The sequence below is a fragment of the Pleurodeles waltl genome, chromosome 2_1 (assembly GCF_031143425.1).
Source record: "Pleurodeles waltl isolate 20211129_DDA chromosome 2_1, aPleWal1.hap1.20221129, whole genome shotgun sequence".
Lineage (NCBI taxonomy): Eukaryota > Metazoa > Chordata > Amphibia > Caudata > Salamandridae > Pleurodeles > Pleurodeles waltl.
In genome coordinates, this window is record NC_090438.1 from 845,022,473 (window position 1) to 845,041,650 (window position 19,178).

The 19,178-nt window shown below is 43.0% G+C and overlaps 1 protein-coding gene across 3 annotated transcripts in view; it reads left to right on the top strand.

Annotated features, from left to right (window-relative positions):
* Window positions 1-1,021: 1,021 nt before the first annotated feature.
* SERPINB5 (serpin family B member 5) overlaps window positions 1,022-19,178 on the top strand; it is a 143,979-nt gene continuing 125,822 nt past the window's right edge. The window contains exons 1-2 of one of the 3 annotated variants that reach the window (XM_069218795.1): window positions 1,151-1,246; window positions 1,367-1,514. The gene's annotated coding sequence lies outside the window, so the exon portion shown is untranslated. Of the gene's footprint in view, window positions 1,247-1,366; window positions 1,515-19,178 lie in introns of all 3 variants that reach the window. The other 2 variants (XM_069218796.1, XM_069218794.1) reach the window with 2 other exon arrangements.

The window sequence follows — 19,178 nt, forward strand, 5'->3', positions numbered from 1 at the left end:
AAAGGTCTCTTCTCTCCTACTGATCACTATACGGTATGCTGCCACCAACACGCTCATGCTGCTTAACTTCTGCAGCAGAGAGTACCCTTTCACCACTAAATGAGTAGCACATTGGTGCCCCTCCCGGTCCAAAAAGACTGCAATCTGTGAGACAAGTCCATGTCATGGTACACGCATGATCCGTGTTTGCCCACGACAAAACAAAATCATCATCAGTGATCCAGACATCATTATAGCTTGGGGCACCCATGGTAGGTGTGCAGTCCTTTACTTTTCAAGAGACTCTTCTGTACAACATGTACCATGTGTGCACTGATGTCAGTAACTGGCCCATCAACTCATAGTGAACGGCTGAATAAATAGATGTGTTGCTGCCCCAAAGGATTTTGGTATAGTAGTACCTTAATGAAAGCACTAGGGTTTTCCTTTCCAAAAGCAAGGGTGATCACTCAACGCTGACTGCTTCTGTACTGGCAGTTCAGTGCTCCACTATGGCGTGCCCCCTGAATATAGAATCGAAGACCAAATATCGAAAATAAAATATAAAATGGTGAGTCTAGATTTTCTATTCATAACTCCACATATACGTACCTACGTGGTACATATATCTTTAAGATACATGGCTAAGGACTTAAGAAAAGATATCTCTACTTCCCTATAGGCACGCCTCTTTCCCTACTTCGTCTCTCGATATTCGTCCCTCGATATTCCTTTCTCGATATTAGTATGTCACAATACTGTTAGTGTCGATATTCAGTAGTACAATTCTCCGTAATAGAAGGGTTTAAGGAAAAACCTTCAATGCCCCAGTCCCTGATTAGGGTAGCTGTTTCTGTGATATCCCTTCCGGGAGCTATTCAGGTGAAAAGAAGGGAGGGAACACAGATAAAAATCCCAGTGCCTTTTTGCTCTGGCTCCCGCAGCTACACCCCACCCTCTATTTTCCAGTTCTTTCCTGTCACCAGTTGTATCTGTGAGCTGAAAAGTCCTGCATGAGCATGTTTTTGGCCTCAGAATCCCGTAGTCACAAGCGCAGCCTGAATCATCTCTCCGTGGGTAGGAGTTGCCAAGAAACATTACAAGCAGCTTGAAAAAAACGAATGCGCAGAGGCTGTAGGTGTGGTACTTTAGGCAAGGTGAGCCAACAGATTTGTTCTTTTTCTTCAGACGGTTGCTGCTGAGGCCCAAGTCTTTCAGCTGCTCCGCTTCAACTTTTTCTTTCATTTGCTTCCAATTGAAAAACAAGGTAAGTCTTTGAAAAATAATTATTCTTAAGCAACAAATTCAGAAACGATGCTAGTATTCTGTTATAGAGGACAGAAAGCATTAGATGAGAAAAATGTGAGTGAACTTATCTTATGTTCAGATCTAGCAAAAGGATTCCAACCTCATCACGAGCGAACGTGTGTACAGCGACGCAGGTTGTAGCTTACGCACTGAAGTTATCCGGGAAATTCTTGTGTCTGTAGTTTACACGAATGCAAGCGCGCCTATACCAACACTAGTGCATTCAGGTGATGTAGATTTTCAAAGTTTTTCAATGTATATCGTTTAAGGACTTTGGCGCGAGATGTGAGACACGATTCTGCTTTTCTAAAGTGAGAATGTTGACTGGGAATTCGACACTGAAAAAACTTATAGGTGTTATCACACTGGGTGTGGACCAGTGTATGCACAATTTTCTGATCTGAGCAGCATTATTTGTATGACTAACGTCCACAAGCTTGCTCAGCAGGTTTTGGTTCTCTGCCAAGTCATTCGTGTCTGAAACTTTCCACACTTCTTTTCTGTTGACTCTGTTGACTCTTAAGTTTTCTCCACAAAACTGGTTATGAACTGCAGATACCTTGTGTATTTCTGATTCTTCCATGTAGCCCCCCTGCGTTTAGAGTGATTAAAACATGCCACAATTTCATTACTGCCCATTTATCGTATTGGGGTGACTCAAAGTGATATGTAATTAGCACGTTTCTAAGTCATGCATTGTCACTTTAAAGGATGCGCATATTGCCTTTATCTTACATTTTTGGATCCTCATGTTATTCCCCATTCTACTCCAAAACGTATAATGACCAGCAAATGGCGCAGTGATGCCGTCCGGAATCAATAAAACAGTGCCCAGTATTACCACTGAGACACAGGCCATCTCAGACTGAGGGCATACAACAGCTTCTTTTTACTCTGCTTGTTCCCTTTGTAAATGTTTTCTTCATGTTTGCTTCCTCCTTTCCCTCTGTTCTACATTTCTCCTTTTCTCTTGCTCTTTGTCAAAATCTCATGATGAACAATAAGTCCTGGTCCCTAAAAATAGTGTCAGTCCCCACCACGTGCAACCACATACACACTTTATCTCTGGGAAAGTGTCTCAAGCCCATCATGAGAAACGTTCCCTGAGATACTGCTCCTGATCTTGGGTAGAGTTTGTCATAGGTACGAGGTAAACTTTTATTTTAGAAATTAGTTAAATAAGTACATAAATAACTAAATTATAAATTGTGTCGAGTTTTTCAGGCAGTGATTGAATTAAAGGACATTATCACATGTGGAAAAGTCGAAGTGGTTCAGTTAAATCTTACAATGAGTGTTGAAGTCGCGTGATTTACACTCACTGAGCCTTCTTTTTTAATTGCTCACAGTATAAATGTTCCAGTTTGCCCTAAATATTGGCCCCTTATGCCAGAGGTGTTCAACATAAGTCCAGGAGGGCCGGATCAATCACACATTTATGCATACATACTAAACATTTAAATGAGATACATTTAGATTCATTGTATGTAAATGCATTTTATATGGATTTCCTGAAATCCTGGAATTAAACTGACAATTCTGGGCATATGCTGGACTCTTCCATCCTATTGGTAAATGCCACATGCCTTGACGTCATACACCTTACACGTGGTAGAAGGAATGTGATGCAGAAAGGCTCGATAATAACATAGTAGACAATGTATGTAATCATGTCTTGATCTTGGCAAAGTGATAGCGCCAAGGCTGTGTTGAAAAATTACTACGATGTGGTACTATTTGGAAATTATGCTTTTTAATTGGTGATCCTCTTGTATCGTGCTTGAAACATTTATTTTCTTTTTGCTGGTGCTTATAACCAGTTCCTTTGCACTTTTTAAGGTACTGTGGCCTTCTGGTTCTATTAATAACATTCAGGTCAGCATATCTGTGCAATGAGATCTGCTTGTCAGTGAAACCGGGAGAATGCTCACTTTGTTACTCAGATCTCTCATTGGATAATCAGTCAATAAGCTTATCATTACATACCACAGAGAAAACTAAATTACTGAAAGCTCTAGTCTGAAGACTTGCAGGGAAACAGGACTTTTTATCATTTCCCCTATTCATTCATTCTATTATTGTGCACAGTAGTCCATTTACAAAGTTTTCCTTACCGATCCTGTAGCCTAATCTGTCGGTGCAACTCCAGTTGGGAGTGCCAGAGACAGTCTTTAGTAGTGAATTATATGTCAAGATTTAATGAACTGTTGGGTGTGGTTGACAGCACTGGCAGATCGTCCAGCAATCAACCAAACAGTCAGCAGAAAATTGATGTGGTTGGCGGGAAAAGGAGGCAGGGGTAAAATCTGATCAGGATGTTTCTTATTTCATTTTGAGGGAATGTCACTTTCAAACTCCTGACACACGTGTACAAAGCCCTCCACAACATCGGACCTGCCAACCTCAACCATCATCTCTCCTTCTACACAGTGTCAAGGCAACTCCACTCTGCTCAACTGGCCCTCGCCTCCATCCCAGGATCCAGAAGAACACGGCTGTAGGAAAATGCTTCTCCTACCTTGCCGCACAGACCTGGAACACGGTGCTGCTCCACCTCAGGCAGTCCCCCTTGCTGGCTCAGTTCAGGAAGGACCTCAAGACATGGCTCTTTTACTGACCCGTGTCCCCCAGCTAGCACCTTGAGACCCCCAGGGTGACAAGTTGTGCTTTATAAATATTTATTGATTGAATGTGGCTATTTGTAGCTTCTACCTGCAATGATTTCCATTTTTGCTAGGGCCCTGCAGTTGATGTTTTGTAAGATTTTTCTTATTCCTTATTATACTCTGCTTAAATATTTTTCTGAGGGAACTTGCCTCAATGACGAGAGCTGTGGCAATGTTCAAAATTTTTTTTTTATAGCGAACCCAACCATCACTCCGTGCACATCAGTTTAGGGGAGGGGAGTGGGGGCTGACTGGTGCTTTAAAGTTAATGAGGAATGCACCAATCTCCGATTGACATTTCCTTATTAACATGCTGAGTACTGGGAAAACATTATCCATTGGATCTTGTTTCTGAAAAATATATCTTTAACTCAAGAACTATTTAGTTCATTGTAGAGCTAGAAAATTGTCTAGGCAGGGATCTGTTCAGGCCTGGTATCTGGCAACTCACCTAAGGACAGATTTGGGTTTCTGTACAGATAAACTCACCTCTCAGTTGGCACGACATGGGTGAGGAAAGCTAGGCTAGAGACCGTCTGCCTTGCCAGAGTCTTGGGGGCACGAGGTAGCATCCTTTCCTGCTTTTAAGGCCCGTCTGGTAGCAAGTTCCTGCACCTTTGCAGATATTTTTTGGGAACCCCCTGAGACTGGTTATGCTCCTTGTCTCTTTGATTGAGTGGTTATCATGGAACAAAGAACTTCCTAGATTGTAAGCTCAAACAAGAATTTACTAGAAAAGGTACAGGACAAATTATTCATACATTGTGAGCCTTTCCTAAATGGTTAGCCATCCAGGAAGAACTTGTACAAAAGCCAGCTATTTAAGAGTCTAATCTTGTTCAAATGTTCAATGATCAAACAAAGTTCAACGATTGAACAAAGTATCATTTATATGTCCTGAAAAAGTAATCAAATGACACAGGGTACAATTGGGCGAAGAACTGGCATCCTGTAGTCTGATAAGAAGGAAGCCTTGAAGCCACCAGACACATGCATGGGCATTATAAATTCCCCAAACCAGCCAATAAAATGAAATGGAATGAAATCAAAGCAAATGAAACATCTTGGATCGGTGGCTCTTAACTTTTTGATTGCTGTGGACCCTGACTTGATTATTACTGGAATCTGAGGACCCTCAATGAGTCATTATTGTTATCTAAGGACCCTCACTGAGACTTTATTGGAGGCCAGGGACCCCACCCTAAGCAATTTCGATGATTTGAACAGCAAAACAATAGACACAAATATGGAAACAAGAATTCAAATACACAAAGGGTGAAATATGTTATATAATTCACAAACAAATAAAAACATAATAATAATGTCAAAGGGAGGTTTGGAGATTCTCTAAATTCATTTCTGGGCACCCATAGGCCATACTATATTCCTTTTGATACACTTGCACTGCTCCCACGTAGGCCAAAAGTGTGAACTTAGACCAAAAGTCTACTTTACTATGAGCAAAGTTAAACATTTGGTACAAGTTTAAACTTTTGGTCTAAGTTTACACTTTTGGTCTAAACCTAGGCCTTTGGTCTAAGTTTACCTTTGTGAATCATGCCCTCAGTTGTTTATCCTCAAATTTCAAATTCCTTCCAGTTTACTGAACATCTTAAAATTATAGATTTTGCAGTTTTCTTCTTAATTTATATGCCTCTCATTAATCGGTTAATATTATTTAATATCTAATGTTATTTTTATTATTCTTTATTATTTGTATTAGTTGTATTATTAATATTTAATCTAAAATATTATTAAATGTAATTTTTGCAATCAGACATGCCCTGAGTAGGCATCACAGACCCCTAGGGGTCCCAACACAGGTTAGGAACCACGGCTTAGGACAATGCTTTCCCTGACAATAATATGGCTCTTGGGGCTGCAAAGGATCATCCCGCCATGGAAATCTTTGATAGACTAGCCTATATTTTTGTATGTAGTGCTACCTGACCCTGTGGAGCTGTAGCAGTGATTAGAATATCTAATATGCTGTGTGCCCTATCCAGCAACTGAGATGCAGTCCAGTTTTGTTTTCTACGATCTAAAGTAGGACAGTGATTAATGTGCAGAGGGTGTGTGCAACAAGCATATAATGTAAAGCATTTTTACATTATATGTAATACTCTGTTGTGGTGCAGAATTATGAAAATGTCATCTCTGTATATTTTGAAAAATTGAGGTTCCCCTACTTCTGTTTTTACCCTGTTTTGAGATATCAGAAAAAATAAAATGAATCATTTATCCACTGAAAATCTGAAAACAGGGAGGAACTTTTTGAGGTCTTCTGAAACATTTCTCTAAACTTGACAGTCATTAGCAAAAAAGAGTCATTTAGGGCACCATGTTTATTTTCTGCATGGCCATAGCTCATTGCACAAAAACAGGAATCTCTTTGGATCTTTCCACACATTATGAATTACAGCTGCTTTTGAAAGTGGCTCACATTAAGCTTCACTTAATATTTTCCCACCAATTACTGGTTGTAAATCGGCATATTTGATTCCGCACTACATTTCTTTTGCATGTTTAATACATAATATTTTGTAAAGCCCGAACAATCCACTCACCAATGTATTGTGATGCTAAGATAACTGTGTAATATAGAGAACAGCCAAAGTGGGAAAAATAGAGAACCCTGTGATACAATGACAAAAGTAATACTAGAGATTCATGTTATTAGGGCATTACAGAATGTAAGATACAATAGAATTAACCTAATAAAGCACGGCATGCTGTTCTAAGATCTAGCCACAATATACGAGAATTAAGAGAATGAGCTGCCTCAGAGTCTGCAGTGTTAAATGCGGGAGGAACCAGAAAAAACATGAATGAAAATGGAATTGCCTTGCAAGAGGCGTGCTCCTTAACCTGTTGGCAGTCAAGGACGTAGCGGTTCCGTCATTGACTGGGGTGCCAAGGACGTAACTGTTACGTCCTGGGACCGGCTCATAGGGCCTCATGAGCCGAGCCTCGGCGTTCCCAATGCAGGGATGGAAGGAGAATCGCTTCCCCTTCCAACCCGCCTCCCTCTGCCCCTCGTGGCGTCTGACCTCACCAGAGGCATGCCCATCCGTGTTGGAAGCTCAGCTTCCAGTGCGGATCGGAGGAGAAATGCTTTTACATTTCTCCTCCAATCATGTGGAGGTGTCTTTCTCAGCATTTCTGCTGCCCGATCGCGATACCATCAGGCAGCAGAAATGTCCACTAGACACCAGTTTATTTTTTTTAATGTTATTGCCCAAGGGACCGCTCCCCAGGGGGACAGATTATTTTTAGTCCATTTCTGTCCCCTAAGGGGAGGCGGAAACCCTCTAGACACCAGGGATATATATATATATATTTTTTTTACATGTGGGAAGCGACCCCTTAGGCAAATTTGTTGTAGGCCATTTCTGCCCCCCTTGGGGGCAAATCGGCCTATTGTAATTAGGCTGATCTGCCCTCAAGGGTGGCAAAAAAATCCTAGGCACCAGAGATTTATTTTTTATGTGGAGAGCGACCCCTTAGGCAAAGGTTGCTCCCCTGGGGGGCAAATTGTCTTTAGGCAATTTCTGCCGCCCTTGGGGGCAGATCGGCCTATTTTGTTGGGCCAATCTGCCCCAAGGGGGGCAGAAAACCCTAGATACCAGGGATTTTTCTTTTTGTGTTTATTTTATTTTTTTATATGTGGAAAGCAACCTCTTAGGCAAGGGTCGCTCCCCTGGGGGGAAAATTGTCTTTAGGCCATTTCTTCACCCCTGGGGGGCAGATCGCCTATTTTTATTGGCCCAATATGCCCCCAAGGGGGGCAGAAACCATTAGGCACCAGGGATTTTTTTTGGCGCCAATTTCACACAAGGGGATCGACCACTTAGGCAAGGGTCGCTCCCATGGGGGGGGGGCAAATTTATTTCAGGCCATTTCTGCTCACCTTGGGGGCAGATCAGCCTATTTGAATTAGGCCAATCTGCCCCTGGAGTGACAGAAACCACTTACACACCCGGGGTTGGTGTGTGTGTATGTGTGTGTTTTGTTTGGGGGGGAAGCCCCTTGCGCAAGAGTCGCTCCCCATGGAGGCACATTACTGTTGGCAATATCTTGCCCCCCTTGAGGGCAGATCGGCCTATTTTTGGAAGGCATATCAGCCCCAAGGGGGGCAGAAAGCCCACCAGAGACCAGGGAAGATTTTTTTTCCAAAATAAAAGGGTGGAGGTGTGGCCATATCCCACACCAAATAAATGGGGCCAAAGTTGTTCTCCCCACTAGTAGGCAGATGATACAATTACCCCTGATCCACACCCCATGGGGGCAGAAAGTCTACTAGATGCCAGGGAATTAAAAGATAGTGGGGTGGTGGCTGTCAACCAGTATGGGCCTGGTTATGACATCCACCCCAACTGAAAAGGGTAACAGTCTTTCAGCTCTCCCCGCACACTAAAACTTCTTATCCCAAGGCAAGCAAGAGGACATTTGATTATTTTGGGTTTTGGTTTTTCATTTAGGCCATGAGAGCTTGGCTAACTCTCAAAATCATCCCACTTGGAATGGTGAGGGCTGCAATTTTTCGACTTTGGGACACTACCATGTAGAAAAATCCACAAGACCTAGGCACATCTGAAAACTAAACATTTGGGTGATTCCAGGGTGGTGTGCTTCACATGCATCCCACACCATATTCTTACCCACAATGCCCTGCAAACTTACAACTTTGCTGGAAATCATGCAATTTCCCACATTTTTGTGATGGAACCTTCTGGAATCTGCAGGAATCCACAAAATTCCTACCACCCAGCATGGTCTCATCTATACCGAGAAACATTCTGCTGCACTTGTCAGCCTAAATTTTTAGTTTTTTCCAAACTGCCCTTTCAGACCCGCTTTGGTTCCCCCTCAATTTTGACATGTTTTTGTCTCTTCCCTGTCACAGGCACTTGGTCCAGGCGTTTTCTTCTGACACAAGTGAGTTATCATTTTTACCGGGAGACTGAGGAGAACGTTGGGTGGTAGGAAATGTGTCCCGGTGTGGTGATCCCACACGGAAATGTGGTTAAAATGTGATTTCTTTTTAGCTAAATTTGAGGTTTGCTGAAGATTCTGGGTAAGAAAACATTGGGGGATCCACACAAGTCACACCTCTCTGGGCTCCCTTGGGTGTCTAGTTTTCAGAAATGTCTGGGTTTGGTAGGTTTCCCTAGATAGCTGCTGAGCCCAGGACCAAAAACGCAGGTGTCTCCACCGCAAAAACAGGTAGTTTTGTATTTGATAATTTTGACATCTCCAGATAGTGTTTTGGGGCCTTTTCGTTCGCAGGCACTAGGCCTACCCACACAAGTGAGGTACCATGTTTATCGGGAGACTAGGGGGAGTGCTGGGTGGAAAGAAATTTGTGGCTCGTCTCAGATTCCAGAACTTTCTGTCATCGAAATTTGAGGCAAATTTTTTTTTTGAGGTTTGCAAAGGATTCTTGGTAACAGAACCTGGTGCGAGCCCCCCAAATCACCCATCTTGGAATCCCCTAGGTGTCTAGTTTTAAAAAATGCACAGGTTTGGTAGGTTTCCTTAGCTGCCGGCTGAGCTAAAGGCCAAAATCCACAGCGAAGCACTTTCCAAACCACAGCTCTGTTTTTTTGGGGAAAATGTGATGTGTCCATGTTGTGTTTTGGAGCATTTCCTGTTGCTGGCACAAGGTCTACCCACACAGGAGGGGAACCATTTTTATCGGGAGACTTGGGCAAACGCTGGGTGGAAGGCAATTTGTGGCTCCTCTCAGATTCCATAACCTTCTGTCACCGAAATGTGAGGAAAAGTTGTTTTTTTGGCCAAATTTTGAGGTTTGCAAAGGATTCTGGGTAACAGAACCTGATGAGAGCCGCACAAGTCATCCCATCTTGAATTCCCCTAGGTGTCCAGTTTTAAAAAATGTGCAGGTTTGGTAGGTTTCCTTAGGTGCCGGCTGAGCTAGAGGCCAAAATCTACAGCTAGGCACTTTGCAAAAAACAGCTCTGGTTTTTTGGGGAAAATGTGATGTGTCCATGTTGTGTTTTTTTGGAGCATTTCCTGTTGCGGGCACTAGGCCTACCCACACAAGAGGGGTACCATTTTTATCGAGGAGACTTGGGCGAACGCTGGGTGGAAGGCAATTTGTGGCTTCTCTCAGATTCCATAACCTTCTGTCAACGAAATGTGAGGAAAAGTTGTTTTTTTGGTCAAATTTTGAGGTTTGCAAAGGATTCTGGGTAACAGAACCTGGTGAGAGCCGCACAAGTCATCCCATCTTGAATTCCCCTAGGTGTCTAGTTTTCAAAAATGTGCAGGTTTGGTAGGTTTCCTTAGGTGCCGGCTGAGCTAGAGGCCAAAATCTCCAGCTAGGCACTTTGCTAAAAACACATCAGATTTCAATGTAAAAATGTGATGTGTCCATGTTGCGTTTCCTGTCGCGAGCATTAGGCCTACCCACACAAGTGAGGTCCCATTTGGGGTAACACAGAATAGGAAAACAAGTGTTATTGCCCCTTGTCTTTCTCTACAATTTTTCCTTCCACATGTAAGACAGTGTGTAAAAAAGACGTCTATTTTAGAAAGGCCCTGTAATTCACATGCTAGTATGGGCACCCTAGGATTCAGAGATGTGCAAATAACCACTGCTTCTCAACACCTTATCTTGTGCCCATTTTGGAAACACAAAGCGTTTCTTGATACCTATTTTTCACTCTATATTTCAGCAAATGAATTGCTGTATACCCGGTATAGAAAGAAAACCCATTGCAAGGTGCAGCTCATTATACCCAGGGTTCTTGAAGAACCTACAAGCCCTATATATCCCCACAACTAGAAGAGTCCAGCAGACGAAACGGTATATTGCTTTTAAAAATCTGACATCGCAGGTAAAAAATTACAGAGTAAAACGTGGAGAAAAATGGCTGTTTTTTACCTCAATTTCAATATTTTTTATTTTAGCTGTTATTTTCTGTAGGAAACCTTTGTAGGGTCTACACAAATTACCCCTTGCTAAATTCAGAATTCTGTCTACATTTCAGAAATGTTTAGCTTTCTGGGATCCAGCATTGGTTTCACACCCATTTCTGTCACTAACTGGAAAGATGCTGAAAGCACAAAAAATCGTAAAAATGTTCCAGTAAAATGCCAAAATTGTGTTGGAAAATTGGGTTTTCTCATTCAAGTCTGCCTGTTCCTGAAAGCTGGGAAGATGGTGATTTTAGCATCGCTAACATCTTGTTGATTCCATTTACATGGAAAATACCACAAGCCTTCATCTGCAGCCCTTTATCCCATTTTTTAAAAAGAAAAACAAAATATTCCCCGAATTTTGGCTAATTTCTTGGTCTCCTTCAGGGGAACCCACAAAGTCTGGGTACCTCTAGAATCCCAAGGATGTTGGAAAAAAAGGATGCAAATTTAGTGTGGGTAGCTTATGTGAACAAAAAGTTATAAGGGCCTAAGCGTGAACTGCCCCAAACAGCCAAAAGAAGGCTTGGCTTCTGAGGGGGAAAAGGCCTGGCAGCTAAGGGGTTAAAGCGAGATCCAAGAAAAGTAGCACTTGAGCAGTAAATAGATTTCAAACGGATGTATGCAGGTACTAGGTTTTTGAAACTATACTAATTCTTGTAAATGAGCAATAGGTCGAAAATTTGGAAACATGTATAAGTATGTTTCAAGTCACCTCATAGTTCTATGCCCATCCAAAGAAGCTCGACTGAACCACTGACAGAATATCAGAAACAATAAAATTGTGTGGACAAAATATCGTAGGACCAAAATTTCAAAAGGTACGTGCAAATAGGTAAGTAAAAATGTACTACTCAATAATCCACATCTACATACCTTCAAGATATATATATTGTCACAGTACATATATGTAGAGTTATATATAGTAAAACTTTGTTAACTCATTGAAACTTGCCGTCACAATATTTTTGTCCTCTATATTTTTGAAACAATATTATGTCGTATGACATATTTGTTTCCAAGATTCTGTCTAAACTCTGCTCGACATTCAGCCTTGTTCCTCTCTGGGTTATGGAACTTCTCAAGGACTTGCAGTATCATTATAATGTACAGCAGAGGGTACCTGATCCGATTTAATTCCATAACCCTTTCTGCCATAGAATGGACATTTCTAGGCACTTTAAATAGTAGTTGTTACCATTACCCATTTTAGAATATGAATTTATTAAACACGGAAAGATGAAAGGTTGAGTTGAGCTTTATGGGATTAGACTTCATAACCTTCAAATCAAACCAAATGAATTGGGTAAAAACATTGTTAATGTGCTTGGAATAATAATCTAGGAATGAAGGGAATCAGTGACAGTAGTTATTGCTCAGTTTGTTGGAAATAATACTGTAGTATTACAATACCTCAGAATTTTCATACAATATGGTATCAATAATTGTGGGTGTTCAATTATTGATGTGAAGGTGTTCTGACAACTTTCTCTATGAACAGAATTTCCGAATTGCAGAGAATAAATCAAGAATAGTTCACTCTGCTGGCAGTTTACGACAAGTACTCAATCTGCAGCTTCAATGGTATTACTTTTGGATCACGTGATCCTAGCTTTATCCGAAAGCTGATCATCCTGCACCTCTGCTACCGCATCACTAGCCTAGTGTTCCTGTGCTGTCTCAGCGCAAGTATCTCACAGGATAGTAAACTGGATTTTCAGTGAGAATGTGTCTGCGAGGGAGGCCGGCTGATTCCAAAATGTAACATATGAAAGGCTGCATCACCACATGGAAATGTGTTTTAGAAAAAGTCTAGTTTTCAAAACTGTATCTCCATCTGTAATGTCACTCCTTTTACTGGAATGTGGGAGGATAGTTTTGAAGGGAAAGTCAAATATTTGAAATCATGCCCACATCCGGTGAAGTGTAATGCTCTAAATATATTGTAGTAATTGCCGTTATATCATAAATGCTACGTTGGTAGAATTTCTATTTATTATTACATGTATGCTCTTTGACAGCTAGTTCAGATAGAATTTGCAGGGTCTTCTGGGCTGCAAAAGGACCGGAAGCATGGGTGCTGCAGCACCCCATAATAACCATGTAGCTTTCAGAAGGTGAATGATATATAAAGATGTCTTTACATTTATTTTTTATCGTGTCACATTTGCTGTGCATTCAAGGACAGAGGCCAAATGTCAGGCGTTTTCTTCTGACAAATTATTGTTCATTTGTTTTACATAGAGGACGGTGACTACTTTACTTTCTCTGACTCCAAAATTAGACAATTTTGTCAAATGAGGAATCTGACAAGGTTGATGGGGTATAGGGCATGCACGTCATTTAGGGCTCCCCCAGGGTCGCGGTTCGACCCCTGTCTTACCCCTAGCACTGCCTTTGCTCCCCTTGCCTCAAAGGAGGCAAAATCAGTGTCTGAAACACAGGGGCAGCTCGTCCTAATGGACAAATGTTGGGGCTCCACTTCCCTGGTTTTCTGTCAGTTTGTTTTTGCACAAATAGTGATTAGTATTATTCACTATTGCTATAATAAATGGTAAGTACAATTTGAGGAATATGAGAATATATGGCAGCTTAGGTAAGTAAGAATGCTTTTAAAGTGTAAGTTGCATGCATGCTTGTGGGTGAGAGTGTATTTTTATGTGACAGAGAGTGTGTAAATATGTGTCTTTGTGTAAGCATGTGTGTGTGAGTCAAAATAAAGGACAAATGACGTGTGATGTCCTTTCCTGTACCCCTGGCAATTTGGTGAATTGATGCCTATGGTACAGGGTTTATGTGAAGAAAGGCTGTAGGATGTCAGTTGTTTCCTAAAACACCACAAAATTTCAATGAACTATACAAATATTTGAACATACGTCAGCAGTTAGGAAATCAAAAATGAAGCATATTTTTTAATTCTAAGGTCAATCAATCAATCAATCAAGGAATTTGTAGAGCGCACTACTCACCCGTGAAGGTCTCAAGTTGCTAAGGGGGGGAAGGGAGCGCTGCTACTGCTTGAACAGCCAAGTCTTGAGAAGTCTCCTGAAGGTAAGGAGATCCTTGGTCTGACGCAGGTGGGTGGGAAGAGTGTTTCATATCTTGGCGGCGAGGTGCGAGAATGATCTGCTGCCGGTTGTAGCCTCTTCTGGAATTTGGCTGCAGTTTCTGCGTAGAGGGCATTGCTGTAATCTGCTTACAAGGACTTCAGTGACTGTTCTTCGGGTTTTCGTTGGGATCCATTTGTAGATCTTTCTGAGCATTGGGAGGGTGTTGAAGCAGGAGGAGCAGATGGCGTTGACTTGCTGGGTCATGGATAGTGAGGAGTCCAGGATGAATCCTAGGTTGCGTGCATGGTCGGTGGGAGTTGGAGCGGATCCGAGTGTGGCAGGCCACCAGAAGTCATCCCATGCAGAGGGGGTGGAGCTGAAGATGAGGACCTCAGTCTTGTCGGAACTGAGTTTGAAGCAGCTGTTCTTCATCCATTTGGCGATGGCCTTCATTCGTTCATGGAGGTGTGATGTAAGAAAATATTTTCATAGTATCAACAGAAATCAAGAGACTTTATTTTGTGATGATGATAAATATGATGATAAATATCTGCTGTAACACTGCTTGGCAGTTCCATTTTTGTGCCCTGCCTGGGACATAGCCGATGGTTTTTAATGACAGCTCCCACCAAGTAAAGACAAACACTCCTGTTCCAGTGGGCAAGAGCTGTCAAAGTGCTCCCAAAGAGATGAAACAATTGCTCTTGCACATAGGGAGCTGCATGTTTAGCAACACCCTGTGTGCACCAGCAGAGCTGGCTCCACAATAAAGAGCGGCCCTATCTGAGAATGCAGGGGCCTTGCGGCTCCCCCAGCGGACCCATTGTACACTTGGTGCCCTGGGTAGGCTCCAGGGCACCCAGGGAGACATAGGCCCTCATTATGAACACGGCGGTCGAAACCGCTGTGTTCATGCTGACGGTCATACTGCTGACGTATGGATCCCTGCCGGACGTGTAAAGAACATTCTTGTGGGCCAGCGGGCGGAAACATTGTTTCTGCCCGCCGGCCCACAGGAATGCTTGGCCGGGATATTGACGGCGGCTCCACATGGAGCCTGCGCGATGGGGCACTGCACAGGGGCCCCTGCCCTGCCCATGCCAAGTGCATGGGCCCCCAGGGGTGCCCCGGTGCACCCCTTCTGCCAGCCTTTCCCTGGCGGGGAAACCCACCAGGGAAAGGCTGGAGGCACAGGGATCATTATCCGAGGGGCGGCACCGCTGCCCTGTCGGATAATGATACTGACCGCCGCCAGGCTGCCTCAGGCAGCCTGGCGGTGAGTGAGGGCCGCCTATGGTGGTCGTCAAACGGTTCATTATGTGGCGGTGTGGGCCACCATGCTGGCTGGCGGGTTTTCCCGCCACCGCCGGCATTGCGGCCCACACTGCCACGATCATAATGACCACCTAAGCCTGGCCCCAAGGAATGGGGTCACTGGCGCCCAAATCGGCCAGAGGAGGGGGGTCGCACAGCTCTCCTCACCTATTTCTATTATTAATAAAAAATCTTCCTGTCTTTGCCAGGATAAGAGACAGCTTACTAAAGCACCTCCCAGTGCGTTTGCCTATAATTTTGCTGGTGCACTCTTGATGCCGAGAGATATGAGGACATCTCTACAAAACAAAGAAGCCCTTACATCGTATAGATAAGAGGAAGGACCCTTGTTTGGTGGAAATGTATGTCTTTGTAGTCTTGTTGACCTCTCTATAGGAGGATACATTTTATCACATAATTTTGGAGAAAGACGCAAGAGTCACAATCACATTGCCAAACTCACACAAGATCGCTGGAGAAATTTCCTCATGGTCCACTACCCAGCTGTAGTGTAGAATACATACTGGACATTTACCCAAGGAGGCATAAAGAACTCCACTTTGGTAGATATTTTGTGAAAAACTGTGGACTATTGTTGGGGTTAAAGGGCAGGTGACGTTCCTTTGTGGCTGAGTCACACACACAGCTACTGACACACCCACACAGACACTCTCACACCCACTCAGAGACACACTCAGACACTCATGCTCACGCAGACCCACTCAGAGGTTCATGTACTCACTCATAGATGCACTGAGACACTCATGCACCCACTCACAGACCCGCTCAAGCCCTCATGTACCCACTCATAGACCCACTCAGACACCCACTCAAAGACCCACTCAATCACATACCTACTCACAGACCCACTCAGACAGTCATGCTTCCACTCACAGACCTCACAGACCCACTCAGAGACTTATGCATGTGGGTTGGGTGGTTTTAGAGGGTTGACTGCAGGGCCTCGTGGCAGGCCAGACCCTGTGTCCAAACTCTGCAGCACACAGCCTTTGGCTGTGCCTGGCGCGGTATTAGGGGCAGGGTGGTTATAAGGGGTTGGCCGCAGGGCCTGGCAGCAGGTTATCCCCCACCATGCACAGCCAAAGGCTGTGTGTGGTTGGGTAGTTATTGCAGGTTGGCAGGAAGGCCGAAGGCCGTGTGCAGCGGTGGTTGGATTAAAATACAGTAATTAAAATTACTTTATGTTTAAAAAAAAATTGAAATTCCCTGAAAAAAACTAAGGTTACAGAGATGTTATTGTTAGGAAATAGCATTAAAAAAACATGGAAATTCACTTAAAAACCAAAGGGTAAAAAGAAGTTGTAGTTAGGTTCTGAATTTACTTGCAGAAAAACCGAAGAAATTCAACAGTTATAGCTAGAGTTCTTTCAAGTAACTAAGGTAACAATAACTTGTGCCCAAGCCAAAAAAACAGTTTTTTCTTCAATAATTGTATACGTGTATATGTATTAATTGGCTGGCCTGACTGTGTGGCAACCCAGTGCAACTGCATAACTTACAGGCTAGCTAAATGTGTATTTCTAACTATGGCAACCAGCACCTAAAATGTCAGCATAATAGCGATCTGCTGAAATTATTAGCAAAGAATGACTGAATGAGTACATGCATTTAACATGTCACTTCTTGATCCTCTCAAGGCACCTTCTAGTGAAGGAGTAAATGTGACAGAAGTATCAGAAAAGATTTGTTTTGATTTCTTTTTGACTTCTAGATTATAGTTTGATTGGATACGGTCAGAGGTAACACCCTCAACAGTCAAGCACAGTGGACTGAATAACTCCTTTGAATCAACTTTGTGCAATCAGGAGAAAATGTTGCTAGATAAGTCTTGCGGGTATTTGTTAATTGCTTATGTCATGGCTGAATTTAGCAATTGTCTTACTGTGTATTTGTGTACTGTATTTGTTTAGTGTTGAAATTATCAGTGTATTTGTATAGTCTTGTTTTTTGCATTCAGGTGACGTCCATGCCTCTGTCAGATCACAGTCTTTAGCACATGGCTCTGGATAAGCCTGAACATGAACTAGCAGTTGGGCTTGCAGCTTGTGGGTAGCGGGAAAAGATCATGGGGCTTGAGAATTCCTAGGGCTGATTGACAGAGTAATGCCTGCTCCCCATGTGATGTTGGGTCAGGAAGGAGCTTGACTGTGACTGTGCTGTTTTCCACCCTGTTTCTGTCCTGGCAGTGGTATCACCGGGTACACATCTGCACCCAGTAAAATTGTGCTTTATGTCTCCACAATTGCTACTTCTAGTATTACTGAACCTAGGATTACAGGATGCATTATTCACAGACATGGTGATTTCAGGCCAGGAAAAGCAGGTTACTCATTATGGCCCTCAACAACATCTGTTTCAACAATACTGCTCCGGGCCGCCTAGAGTTCGGTCTGCAGTGTCTGTATAGTCTCAGGCCCTGATTTATCCTTTTTGACGCAAACCTGCAGTAGCGTAGGATTGCGTCAAAAAGTATAGTGCCATTCCAGAGAGCCAGCAGGGTGCTATATTTAAGGAATGGCACAAGCTGGCGCTAAGTCCCAGTTAGCATCAAAATACATGATGCTAACCGGGTGGGGGAGGTGTAGGGAAAACTGGAGGTTGTGCATGAAAGTAAGGTTAGAGTCAAAATAATGACTCTAACCTGACTAGCACCATTGTTAGATGCACAACCCCATGGACATGACTCCTGTCTGAGTACAGGCAGGAATCATGCCCCCCAACTCAATGGCCATGTAGAGGGGACGTAAGTCCCCTGACATGGCCATTGGGCACAGTGCCATGCAGGGGGCCCAAGTTAGGGCCCCCGAGAGGGAATACAAAAATTATATAAAATACTTAACGGGACTTACCTGGGATGGGTCCCCCATCCTTTGGTGTCCCCCTGGTGTGGGTGGGGGTGTCCTTGGGGTCAGGGAAGGGCACCTGTGGGCTCTTTCCTTGGTCTCTGAACATGGAAAAATACCCATAGGTCCCCTAATGCCTGCCCTGACCCAGGCGTTAAATAATGGTGCAAAGCAAGCTTTGCACCCCCTCCCCCGTGTGTGATTTTAGCACAGGGGGATAAATATGGCACTAATGCCATAGAGTCATTTTTTGCATGGGAATGCCTACCTTGCATCTCATTGATGCAAGGTAGGTTTCCATGTCCAAAAATGACTTTAACTCCGAAACTTTGGCGCTATACGGGTCTAGCGCCAAAGTATAAATATGGAGTTAGTTTTGCACCGAATTTGCTTTAAAAATAAATTACATAGATTTGGTGCAAAACAAGTATAAATATGCCCCTCAGTTCTATGAGGGAATCAGATTGTCGAACAACCAAAAACATCCACATTCCCCTAACCATGTTCTTTAAGCAGCTCTGTGTTTTGTCTCCTTGGGTTTCCTTCCCTCTCCTGGCACCAGTGCCCTAGCATCTTCCAATCAAGCTACCACTGTGACCTGTGTTAAGTCAAAATATTGAGGTAAAAATATCATGTGGACACAATATTGTATCAAGAATATTGAGGACAAACATATTGTGAAGGTGACTTTCTACTGTTAAGCAAAGTTTTACTGTGCAGACTGCACATATGTGTACCTTGAATATATTAAAGGTACGTAGATCTGGAGTTAACCATAGTATATCTATACTTACCTAATTCCATTTACAACCTCAATAGTTTGGTCCTCCATATTTTTTAAGCAATATTCTGTCCACACAAGATTTTTGTCATCTATATTCTACTGGACAACCAATGTGACCAGCAGCTGTTCTGAGCTACATGGTCCAGACTGACCCCCGTGCACTCATGTTAAGGGGTTAATTTCCCCATTCTGCTAAACACTCATATAGTCTTAATTTAAGGTCCATAAAATAATATAGGCTCTGTGATTTCCCCTTTTGTTATTCTGT